Below are 12,921 nucleotides of genomic sequence, written 5' to 3'. Positions count from 1 at the left end.
TTGCTTGTTCATGAGGTGAAGAGGGCTTCTACAATTGGAAGGATGATGCTGAATTAGAAAACTGGGTTGTAATCCTCTCTTACATTACTATTAATAAATTTCTTTGAGTTTTCCTTCATATAATCTTGTATTTGTGAATCTTATTGTTTATGAATGTAATTGTATGGTTAATGTGTTTCTGATTCCGCATTGCTTATGATGTTTTAGATAGAGATGCATTGATAGTTTGTTGTTACTTTGACTCTACAGGTACTCTTTGGAGTGGGACAAGTAGGAGAGGAGTGGAAAATTCTATCAAGGAAAGGATAAATCAAGCTAGGATCAAAGCGGAAGATCTAGGTTGGTCCTCTTTTCTTCTCTTCCATCTATCACACTTAAAGGAACTCTTGAAAAGATTTCATTGTTTGCTTCTAAGATAGCTACCCCTCTTAGTGGGACTAGTAGTTCGAATTGACATTAGTTTTCCCTGAAACAAAATGGCGACTCCGCTAGGGAACGAATAGTTTGTTTTGTTTGTTTATTGTTTGCTTTATAAACTACAAATGGAGCCTGAAGTTAGCTAGCTAGCCTTTGAAATGCCTTTGCTATGCAATTACGAAGTAGATAAACACTGCTTCAGTCAATCTCCGGGTTGGTTTATGAACTAAACATCTGACTTACAAAGCATTCTAAGTGCCCTTGTGGTAGCTCAGAACCTCATCAGATCTTACCCTTATGCTTTGTTTTTACTGTCCATCATTACTCAGCCTAAATCATTGAACTTAGCTGCAAATTTTGAGCAAAAACCAAGCTCAGTTTCGCTTCCTGGTCCATCGCACTGTTTGTAACTGTGCAACCTGGATGCATCGCACCTCCCGTGTGTTGCAGGTGAGATGCATCCCTGTTTCCCTGTGTTGCAGGTGCGATGATTGAGTGATATTGTTTTTCTTCTCTGAAATTTGGTTTTTCCTCCTTGCTTTCAGCTTTATTCAATAGTTTTGCTGTACATGATCAGTACCTTCTTTCTGAAACCTTCTTCCTTCACATTATTTCAGACTCCATCAGTTAGGAATTGTAAATGTTTTTGTGTATTTGTCAATCATTTACAGTCTTCCTTTGTCGAAAGTAGCCTAATCAAACTGTCGTTTTTGATGCAAGTGTCGTAATTGTCATTTTGAATCAAAAGAAGAGTGTCGTAAAGTCTTCCTCTTCTAGATAGTTGATTGTTGTTTTTTCATTGTACTTGATTTGAGATTATTAGTATTTGAAGTTTCGAAAACAGTTTTCAATTCGAAATCGAGAAGTGTTGTCTTAGTCTTCCTTTCATTTTGAAAAGAAAATTGTTAGTACTGTCGCTTTGAAAGAAAATAGTTCAGATCTGTACTTAGCTTTCTTTTTTGGCATTCACACATTAAGAAAGTGGAAAACAAATACATGCATGTGCATTTGCATTTTGACTGTATGCGAAATTTAATTTAGGAAAGTGCATTTAGTGTGTGCTCTATGTTCTCTGCTGAAAGAAAATCATCATCTTCTTTCCTTTGTAGCTAGGATTTTCATTACTAAAAGAACATAAATGACTGTTTATCATTTTAGATTGCATATTTAGGAATTTAACATCTACACCACGCGGTGAACCTTGAAAGACAAACTTTTAAGCAAGATCAACTCTGAAATAAGCCTCAATGAACATAAAAATCCTTTGGAACCTAACGCAACACATCTAGAAATCTAGGCTAGAGACGTGTTCCGGTGTCGTAAAACCAGGTAACTATCGTCTTCATCAAAGGTTGCGTGATTCCTCCTCTTTGATACGACAAGTGCCAATACGGACTTGTGCTCCCCGTACCGTTGAGTATATATTGGGAGACCACAATAGGCTGATATCCTTTATCCTTAGGAAGCCGTGTCTGCCGCCCTATTGATCGTAATGCACTGAACGCAACATTCAGGAAGATTGACTGTTGTACATAAGTCCTTGGTAATTTCTCTATCATTTATCACCAAGGTGTATTTTTGCAATTTTACGATTGGTTTGGTAAACCCTCTCTCTAGACTTCCAGAGTAGTCACTTTCATTCCTTTTCAACTCCTTAAAAGAAAAGGTCCATCTGAGCACTTGTCACTTTAGGCTCATTAAAAATCGAAGGCGACTAGAGTCACCTTTATCCTTTTCTTGACTCTTAAAAATTGAAAAAGAAAGTTGCGTCAAAGTGTTTTAAAATTCATTTAAATCGGAATAACATTTTTCCCCTTTAATTTTTGAGTTGATCAAGTATTCCGCAATCGTGGAAGAAAGTCAATAAAAACTCCGTCCTTTGCGGAGGCTACCGAGTCAACTGTCTTTGACCCCAGAAATGAAACCATCCTGGGCAAAGCGTTCTCGTTTAACTGAGTCCAATTCACCTGATTTATTTGAAACTTGTGTTTTAACATCGTCAGAGACTACAGTTACTCCAATTATCTCTGGTACATCTGCCTTTACAGAAGAAGTTCAAAAGTTACAAGAGGACATTAGAAATGATCCTAGTGTAACAGTAGACACCTCTATTCCTAAAGCAGCTCCACCTAGGACTGATCTAGAAACTAAAGTTCACTTACCTGAACATCTAGAAGTTGAATTCCAGAATTCAGAAGGTGTCACCCCTCCAGTATCTGTTATTGCAGAAGCTACACTTTCTTCGGCTCCAGAAATATTTTACAGACCTGATGGTCTACCTCTTCCACCTGGATTGATTGCTATAGAAGAGATAGTAGAGGATCTTCCACCCAGTGCTCCAGTGCATTTTGGACCTGGGATCCACTTACATCCTTCTACTACAGAAGTTAGTTCTTTTTCATCGCAAGTTCTTGTCGAATTGCTAGGAAATATTTTGGATAGACTAAATATGTCTGAGAAACCATCAACATCTAGGATTGTGTCAACTAACACAGCTACGACGAAGCTTCCTACTTCCATTCCTACAATGGTTGCTGGTATACCATCTGTCCCAGCTAGTTTTCAACAACAAGCCGGAGTCTAATCAGAGATTGTTTCGACGAGATGGTCTGTTCCTATTTCTTCATCCGAAACTTCATCTGGTATTTCTTATGTTGAAACTAAGCAAGTTGATCCAATGTGTCTTCAAAGGCCAATCTACCCTTTAAGTACTGGATTACCGCCATATGGGGGCAGTATGCCTTTTCATTGTTCCCTCCTAGAGAACAACCATATGAGAGTTTACAACAAAATTCAGGTCAAACTAGAATTACATCCAGTGGTTGGGTACCAATACTGCCTCAACAACCAAGGGTTGTATATTCAATGCAACCAGTCCATCTTGTGTCGAATATTCCCACTACACCTGCTATTATGACTGTATCGCAAGTACAAGCGCTACCTATTGTATGTCAACCTCAAGTCTCTCAGGTTGCAATACAACAGCCTCTCGTCTCAGCGATTCAATCACAACCTCAGGTTAGTGCCTCCTTATCTGGAGCGACTCAAGCTCAAACAGGTACTATCACTCCGCATCTTGGTCAATCATCCAGTATTGGACAACAACAAATGGTCCAACAACCATGGCTGGTGCAATATCAACAACCGTAATTCCAGCAGTCATACCAAGGACCTGAGCAACAAGGCTTTGTAAGTAACGGGCAACCGCATTTCCAAAGCGGTTATCAACAACCATACTATAATGGTTATGCCCATCAACCTTCTCAAAGTTACCAACATCAAATATATTATATTGGTATGCAAAGACCTACTGCTTAGGTGATTCCATCTTATCCTGGGTATGCTTCGCCTAACCTGAATCAATAGTTTCTCTTTGTAGCAACTATAGAATTACCAGATCTAAACCGACTGACGAATGATCCAATTGATTACACCCCTTGGTGGCCTGCGATTCCTCACAAACATCCCTCTGATATTCCTAAATTCAATGGAAATCCAGGTGAAGATCCATCGAATCATGTGATGACATTCCATTTGTGGTGTTCATCCAACACCCTGAATGATGATTCGATTAGGCTTCGCCTTTTTCAGCGAATGTTAATTGGTTTGGCAGCTAAATGGTATATAGAATTGCCTAAAACTTCGTTTGATAACTTTAGCACCCTTTCCACTACCTTTTTAACCCATTTTTAGTTACCCATAAGGTATGAAACAGGGACAGAACTCCTTACCAACTTTAAACAGACGACAGCCACTCACATATCTGATCATATTCATGAGTGGCGACATCGTCGAAGAATGGTGAAGATGTACATTCCTGATCAGCTTTTAGTTGAATGGTTTATAAAGTCATTGTTACCCTCTATTACAGAGGATGTGGCTAAGGGAGGAGTTGTCACTGAAGAGCAAGTTATTGCTCGTGCATAATATTTAGACTTGATCTATACTCAGTCTGGCACGCTCAACGACAAAATTCCTGACGCTCATAGACCAGAATTTTCCGTTCCTCCCCCTCTTAAATCAAACAAAGACTCCTATGTCGGCGATGGTGTGATAGGTACGATGAACACGAAAACCACAAAGGCTAGATCTAAGAAATCCCGTACGGTTTCTAGTAAAAATGCAGATGAAGAACCTCTCGCCTCAGAGGTTAATGCCGTGTCAACCGACAAAGGCAAAAATCCTAAGCAACCAGGGGGCAAGAAGAAAGGGACAAACAAAAAGAAGAAACAGGAGGATTCGACTCTTGAGAAACCTTCTAGAAACCCTACTGGAAAGAAGAAACCTAATCAGCCATGTTTCATATGTGATGAGGACCATTACACAAAAGATTGTCCACATCAAGCTGAAGTCAAGAAGTTTTTCAAAAAGACTTCAAATACCTCAGCGGTATTGACTAATCCATTTCCAAATCCAAAAACTAACCTGGTTGCTAGTGATCGTGCTTCCCCATCCCAAGTGCTTATGCTATCCATCTCAAAATAGCAAAATGATGCTTTGATATCTATAAGGAATTAAGATTATGGAAATCCATAATCGTTGAACAACAAGGCTACAGATCAACCCAGTGGTTCGACAACGACTTCATCAGAAGTTGTTCCACCAATCATTCCTGAATTAACAATAAAACCACCTAAGGGAGTAGTACATAAATCGACATTTAATCCTCGTGCTCGAGCAGCACAAAATTATAATATAGTGGAGGATTTGGCCCAATCACCATCCGCCATGTTGACACTTGAAGTACTGCAGAATTTCCCCTCCCAAAAACAGGCTTTGTTATCAGCGATAGGTGGGATTGATCCAGCAGATTCCAATCTAGTGGCCTTTAATCATAAAGGATATGAACCTCAGTTACCAGCACAACTCGCTTTCCTCATACAGGTAAAAGCCCTCAACAAAACTGTTCATCGAACAATCATTGATGAGGGAGCATCTACCTATATTATGTCAATGATTTGCTGGAAAACTTTAGGCTCTCCACCCTTGTCACAATCATCAACAACATTAAAATCGTTCGATGGAAGAACATACACGCCATATGGGATATTAAGTAACTTTCAAATTGAACTGGGGGGCAAGACCGTAGAAATTGAAGTCAAGGTCATTGATGGAAACCTTGACTACAACATCCTACTGGGAAGGCCCTGGATTTATGCTATGGCTGTGTTGTGTCAACATATTTTAGAAATATTGCATTCCCCTTTCAGGGTGAAATCACAATCATTGACCAACTCACCTTCCTCTCCAACAGTTCTCAAGTTACCGGAAGCATTCCTTTGATCCATGGAAGCTCTCAGTCACTTCGAAATATCGGAGTAGGTCTCCTAAAAGACCCTTCCTTAATGGGTACTTTTGCCCTTCCACCTCCGAGTAATCCGGAAGAAGTGGCCATAGTGGAAACTTGTCACATGATATCTTCTAGATCGTCAAAGATTAAGAAGAATTCCAAACATTTTGTTAGCATGGACCATCTCCAGGTATTGTCCCCAAGCCCTATATAATTGTTATAGCAATCAATATTATAAGCATGGGTAGCAAATCCAAATCAACGCTCGGCAAGCATTTGGATAAATAGGTCTCTAGAGTATGGTACCTCTTCTGATCCTTGGTTGCATGTACATTCTACAGACGAAGGAATCATTCAGTCAATGATGATAGGAGAGACACCATGGGAAGATCGCCACCATCATTCCCAACCTCAAGATAACAACGAGGATTACTCTAACGACCTTAATCATCCTTCAGTTTTTGACTTTCTATCAAATACTGTAAATACGGTGGATTCAGAGCGAAATCTATCAATATTGAAGAAACTATTACCATTAATATCTCTACCAAACCTGATGTTGTAGAGAATATACATGTTGGCAAATCATGTTCTCCTTCAGAACTGGAAATATACTGCACTCTCTTTCTTGAATTCATAGATGTCTTTGCTTGGTCATACGAAGAAATTCCACGCATTGACTCGAGCATTGTTGAACATGAAATCAAGATGTATCCAGATTTCAAACTAGTATGACAACGGCTTCGACCGGTTCACCCAAAGAAAGCCACTTCCATTAAGGCAGAAGTCGAAAAAATTTTACATGCTGGTTTCATTTACCCCGTTCCTCTCACTGATTGGGTATCGAATATTGTTCCTGTCATGAAAAAGCAAGGAACGAATAGAGTGTGTGTCGATTACAGGGATGTAAATCAAGCTTGTCCAAAGGAAAACTACCTTACACCCTTCATCGACCAGATAATTGATGAATGTGCTGGATGCGAAGTCTTTTCATTTATGGATGGATTTTCTGGATACAATCAAATCAATATCTGCCCACAGGACTAGTTGAAGACTGCATTTATATGTCCATGGGGCACATTCGCGTACCACAAACTACATTTTGGTTTGAAGAATGCAGGGGCAACATTTCAGAGGGCAACGAACTACGCCTTCCATAACATCAAACACATTGTTCAACTGTATCTTGACGATTTATCGGCTCATTTCCAAAAGCAGACTGAACATCCGCAGCATTTGAGAGCTATATTTCTACGTTGCCGACACTACAAGATACAACTCAATCCACACAAGTGTGTGTTTTGTGTTGGGTCTGGATGGTTACTTGGTTTCGTAGTTTCTAAGGACGGAATTCAACTCGACCCATGTAAGGTTCAGGCAATCATCGACATGCCTCCACCTTCAAATTTTCTTCTAATTCAGAAACTCCAAGGGAAAGCAAACTTTCTAAGGAGGTTCATTCCAAATTACGCCAAACTTGCTAAAGGTTATACATGTCTTTTGAAAAAAGAAGTACCCTTCAACTGGGATCAGGTTGCACAAGCTTCCTTTCATGCCTTGAAAATTTCCTTAGTAAAAGCATCATTAATGTATGCTCCTGATTATCAAAAAGACTTTAACCTGTATCTCGCTACCACAGATACAACCATCGAAATGGTTTTAGTACAAGAAGACAATGGAATAGAACATCATGTGTATTATTTAAGCCGCAACTTAAATGATATGGAAAGAAAGTACTCCTACGTTGAAAAGCTGGCTTTGGCAGCTGTTCAAGCGATACAGAGATTTCGACACTATATACTCTTCCGCAAAACTACCATCTTGTCAGATTGCAACCCTATGACCTACATCCTGTCGCGTCAATTGCTAGGGGGCAAGTATTCAAAATGGATAGCCATTTTTCAAGAGTTTGATCTGGAATTCACCAAATCCAAATCAAAGAAATCTCTAGTCTTCACGGAGTTACTTTGCGACCTCCCATCATCGTCCAACGATTTAACGTCTAAAACATCGATCATGGATGAAACATTGTTTCTGATATCATCAAGCGACCCGTGGTACGGAGATATACTAATCTATCTCCAAACAGAAAATCTTGCAAGCTGGATACTTCTGGCCTACTATCTTCAAAGATTGCATAATAGCAGTAAGAAGTTGCCATGCTTGTCAAATTTTTGATCGCAAAACTAGATTACCACCTGCACCACTGCATCCAGTAGTTGCTGTTGGGCCATTCGCCAAATGGGGCATAGATTTCATGACATGTAACCCCACCTCGGCCGGGGGGCATGGGTATATCATAGTCTCTGTCGACTATTTTACAAAATGGGCCGAGGCGATGCCTACATTAAATAACAGTGGCGAAATGGCTGCTCTTTTCTTTTTCAATCATGTAGTCTATAGGTTCGGTGTTCCACAGGCTATAGTCACAAATCATGGATCATATTTTTGTAATCACGTGATGATTGAATTGACTGCCAAATTAGGACTGTCCCACGATAGTTCTACTCCATATTATCCACAGGTTAATGGACAGGTTGAAGCAATCAACAAATTCCTTAAGCGCATGCTGCAGAGAATGATTGGAGCCCACAAACGAGATTGGCATTTAATCCTGTACTCAGCTCTGTGAGCATATAGAACCTCGATAAGAAATGCAACCAGATTTACACCTTTTCAGTTGGTGTATGGCCTGGAAGCTGTCTTACTGATTCAGTGTGAGATTTCATCTCTTAGGTTCGCAATCGATCTACTTCCTGAAACTTCAGAGGAAGAAGCTCATTTCTTGGAACTAATCCACTTGGATGAAACCCGTCGTGACGCCGCGCTGGCTAACGAAGCACATAAGAAACGTGTAAAAACACAATTTGACAAAAATTTCAAGCGTCATGTCTTCTCAGAAGGTGACCTGGTCTTACTCTACGATCAGGACTCTGATAAATTGGGAGTAGGTAAGTTCCAATCATTATAGATGGGCCCTTACATTGTTAAATGGGTATTAGCAAAGGGAGCCTATGAGCTGGTAGATTATGATGGAATTCCACTGTCGCAACCCCGAAATGGGTTGTATCTTAAGCGATACTATGCTTGATCAAGTGTAGTAATCTCTTTATATGCTTTTGTTTCATTTTTGTTTTCGTAAAGAGTTGTCATTTTGGTTATGTAATCCACTTTGCATTTGTTGCAGATGTCAGAATTTTTGGAAACATTCATTGGGTACGCCGACGGAGCTAGTCGTAGAACGCGGAACCTATCTTCTATAGCCTGGGCCATCTTTGATCCAAGTGGTGAGTTAGTGAGTTTCAGGGGATATGTATTGGTCAATCAATGAAAAACATCGCTGAGTATAGTGCGTTGATAGAGCTTCTCTCTGATGCCATTTCACATGGCATACATCGACTTGTTGTCAGGCTAGATTCACAACTCATCATTCTACAGCTTACTGGCGTCTATTCAGTTTGGAACCCAGCTATCTATCGTATGTTCCTAAGAGTCAAGATTTTGGAAAGGCAGTTTGATTCCATTCAATATCAACACATTTCCAGAAACTTAAACACTTTAACTGATTCATTAGCGAATTATGTGTTAGATAGACATTTGCAACATTTGTAAAGAAAAGCATTTTACATCAACATTTGCATCTGGATCACATAACTTAACCAAAATAAACTTCGAAAATAAAAAATATATAACTATTTATAGTTTCACATAATGTTTTGTGTACAAGGAAAAATCAGTCATGCGACCAAGAAACTCAAAAGTAAATGCAGAAAAGCATCCTATACTAATGATGCTGGTGATAACATGTCACCGCCTGTGTGATCATATGTAGGAGCCTAGTCCATTGACTCAAAACGCCAGTAGTATGGTGTTGTAGCCTCAGAGGTAACTCGTTGGTCCTCACATCCTAAATACCAAGGGTAAGACCCTCGATCTAATCCTGCAATACTTCCAGGGTCTCTACTATGTCCAGATCATGAAGGACAGCCCTCCCTATGGCTTCTCCTATTGGAACACCAGCTGCCGCCCTTAGGCACGCCGCTAGTCTCACTGGCCCAACATCTGCACAAGTACATGAGTTCAATTAGTCTTGATAAATCACAAAAAATATTATAAAACTAATAAACAAAGATATGGTCAAAATCTTTACCTATCACACCCCACTGCTCGCCAACCAGCAACGCCAAATCTGGGTCACCTCAGAAGTCCATCCCGACATACGGGTACTCTGAGAAGACCATATCCTAATGGGCGAACCACTCAAAGAAGGCATCAGAGAAAGTAATCCTTGGCTGACCAACATGTCTGGCCATGAGATCAACCCATCTATGCATCCTGGGTTCCCTCAGTGTTGGCAATCCTAGTGAAATATGTTGTCGCTGCATCAGTGGGATCCTCTCTAAGGAAAAAGCAGTCAAAGGAACCATACTCGAAGTTCTTGGATCTTCCATTCTTTACCTTAGAGAGTTGTTATTTTATCACTGAAAAAACTGCCTCACACCAGTTGAATACCTTTGGTTCCAGGCATTCTAAAGCATACTTCACATAAGATCTATTCGCCAAATGAAGAGCTGCACTACCAGCCAATCTAGAAAAGGTGAATAAAATGGTCCTCAGAGGCCAATCAGTGATGTCCCGAATATTGATCTTGTAATCTCTACTAGGCTGAGATCCACCTCTACAAAGCTGATGGATATAATCTCTCATCGATTCGCCCCCAGGGGCGGATCCCGACAGTGAAAGAGGGGCACCACACCTCGATAACCCCGTCAAAAATTAGATGTCCTCAACTATCAGTGGGATGGATTTACCTCTAATCTAGAACATCTAGTTGATCGGATCCCATGCATCGAGGAAATACTGCAACAAGCTGATTTGTTGCCTCATGCTAGATATACGGAAGAATTTGAGCAAACCACAGTTTCGCAATGCAGTAACAGTACCCTGATCATGTAAGGAAATCATGTCTTCTTCTTCATGCTCGCGCTCACGTCACGTGATGACCATCTTGATCCAACAAATATCTAAGTCACAGACAAAATATGAATTAGGATCCAAATTTAAGCAAAAACAGGCAAGAATTTCATGAGAAATCACTATGCAAACTTTCCCATTTGCGCCCATCACACCCTGCCTTTGGACTAGGTGAGATGCATACTAACTGGCCAGTGTACAGCTCAGTATGCATCACACCTTTTGATATAGGGTAGGTGCAATGATGGGAGAACGATTTCTTCAAACACAGGGGCTCAGAAAAAGGGGAAAACTTGCTCAAAATCAGAAAATGATGGAATGAAAATGAAGAGCTCAAGGTTAGCTCCTACCTAGACCTAGCGGCGTGGAGAATAGTCCACCGGCTCTCCCGAAATCAGCTGATGAAGTTTGAGGTGAAAAACCACTCCAGAGCTCCAAATCACAAATTTGAAATGAAATGGTAAAAATGAGAGGTAAAACTACTTTTTACGTTACTATTCACGTACTTCAAGTAAAATGTTAGCTTTTAATTCATTTTTCAGGCATATATATGTGTATTTCTAATCAATTTGATGGAGCAATTGAGTAGGTTTAACAACCGAAGAAATAATCTAACGTGATAAATGGTAAACTGAATATCATTGACCAATATCAAGAGCAATGTTCCCGCAAGGTTCAATCTCGTTAAAAAATCAACGTCCACTGAGCACATGTTGGCACAAATTTCAAGCTCATTAAAAAATAAACCTACCATTGGTAAATAACCTTTGTGATCGCTTTGCTATCTGCCCTTTTGAACTTTGGTTGTGTTCCTTTCATCACCTCCATTCGTTTAGCCGACCATACGCTTCCACTTGATTGTTTACCCTTTTGAGGAACATCTGCGACGAGTGATTCTGATTGCCACCCTCTTCACATTGCCATGTTTTGAGAAGTTCCAAACTTACCTGGAACCAACTGCTACCTAGAAATACCACTTGTTCCTAAAAAACGAGTCTCTTTTAAACTCTTTTTAAACTCATTAAATATAAAAGATTGTCGATCTATTGGCCTTCCCAACTCGTTAAAGTAAGTGGAATGCCATCCCTCTCATATATTTTAATATTTTTGGACTTGAGGGATTATTAAACAAAAAGATCGAGTGCTTGTCTTTGTCGGCTCATTAAAACTATCGAAAAGTCATCCCTTTCGTATTATTTTATACTTTTTCGAACTTAAGGGATTATGCCACGAAAAAGGACTATTGGAGTCTCCTTTTCATCCCTTTTCAAACTCTCTAAACATGAAAAGGACCAAGTTATCTTTGTCATTAAAATCGTTAAAACAATAGCGACAAACTTGTCCACCCAGACAAGAACGAGTCTCACTGATGCTAGGCTCGCTAAACACAAAGCGACAGGTTTTCTCGAAGGGAAAATTATAGACCAAGCATATGTTATCCTCCTCAAGCTTGTCAAAAATAAAGAGGTATTGGTCAGCAATGACAAGGGAAATGGGAAGAAAACTTAAAGAAATTTATTGGTAGCAAGTCGCTCTTGAACATGACACTTTCACTCCATCACCGTGATTGAGTTGGGTTGGGTTTTTCCGTTCACCGTCACCATTGGTCCGTCGTGCCATCCATGGGGTTAACGCTACCAGTCCATATCAGTGTCGCCAATATGTTCAAGAGAAGTCATTCAGAGAATTCACCATCCAGCAAACACCTCATCCACTGCATTACATCCATGCTTCATTTTTCATGACCGCCATTCCTGAACCTCATATCATCAGATCGTTTTCACCTCCACAAAAATCATTTGCTCTGTTTCGCATCGTAGATGTGGGATACATCAAGGCCCTCCTACGACAGGTCACTTCTTTTCGACATCAGCTCATTATCCAAGAATTTGACTTAGAAACAACCCTTTTAGTACTTTGAAGCTTGCATGCCTCAATAGCAAGTTTCTCACTTCTGGCGACAGGTTTACATCAATGACCTTCGACTGAAAGACTTTGCGTGGTGTTCAACATCGGCTCATATATTCACACCACATGAATTGTACTGTAGTACCTTGAGGGTCATCATCATTATCGGTGACTCCTCTCGCACATGTTAACAACTTACATCATTGGCTGGTAATTAGGCGATGTCTTTCCATGTTCGACTTCAAAACACCTTTTCACATGGATCGTCTTGTACATCGGGCAAAGATTGGATGAGTTTTGAAGACCCTGGATCTAGTTTCATCCATCCGAGC

Source organism: Pinus tabuliformis, chromosome 6, assembly GCF_031772625.1.
Source record: "Pinus tabuliformis cultivar Carrire ecotype Pingquan chromosome 6, CPIR1, whole genome shotgun sequence".
In the NCBI taxonomy this organism is placed as follows: domain Eukaryota; kingdom Viridiplantae; phylum Streptophyta; class Pinopsida; order Pinales; family Pinaceae; genus Pinus; species Pinus tabuliformis.
Note: the sequence above shows the minus strand (reverse complement) of the source record.